Below are 911 nucleotides of genomic sequence, written 5' to 3' on the forward strand. Positions count from 1 at the left end.
ACTTGGTGGGCAAAAAAGAGAGGTTAATGGGAGACTGCTGCATTGAATTATAAATTTTTCGTAGGTAATTTGGTATCCATTCTAAATTGGTAATAAATTTTTGAAGTTTTCACAGGATTTTTATGTTTAATATTTTACGTAAAAAAATTTGAAATATTCAATTGTTCAGCTAAAAATAGCTCCTTTCAATTTCGAAGAGGAGCTAAAATTTAAAGGAACCTTTTATTCTGCTTTTTTCAGGACTCTGCAACATGTCATGAACTGATTCAGTCTATCTGGAATTAAGTAAGGGTATTCGAGAAATGGTACAATTTCGAAGAATCTGCACAGAGCAGTTAGTAATTCTGCCCCTTCAGTTTTCAAGGTTGGTACCCAACTCACACTTAGGTAGTTTGAATTGCTGCATCGTCAGGCGATAGATATAGGAAAAAAGTTACTTGAATTAATTTAGGTACTCGTTCCTGAGAGATTTTAATAAATCTCATTTTGAACACGTGAAAAAATTCGAGATTTAGCCCAAGCAATTCCAGAAAGTCAAAATAACACAATTTCAATTTCAATTGTGTATAGGTAAAGTTAGTACATACAGAAAGTACTCCCATAAAATAAAACATCACTATACGTTTCTACTCTATCACAGTTCACAGAAGAGTCATACTACACTAACAATATACTTAATTAACAGTAATCAGATTTTTGTTGTTGGGCATACGACAAAAAGAATCCGTCTTCATCAAGTCCAGCTATAATTTCAATGGTGCTTAATTTAAATTATAATTTCTCAAACCACGTGCCTTCTGTATGCACCACACAATGACCAATATTGTCCTGGCAATTGTTTCTACCACTTTATAATTGTTGATCGTACCTACTTATACCTTATTATTCCGTTCTTCGCACCAAGATGATCA

This window comes from Planococcus citri, chromosome 4 (genome assembly GCF_950023065.1).
Source record: "Planococcus citri chromosome 4, ihPlaCitr1.1, whole genome shotgun sequence".
Lineage (NCBI taxonomy): Eukaryota > Metazoa > Arthropoda > Insecta > Hemiptera > Pseudococcidae > Planococcus > Planococcus citri.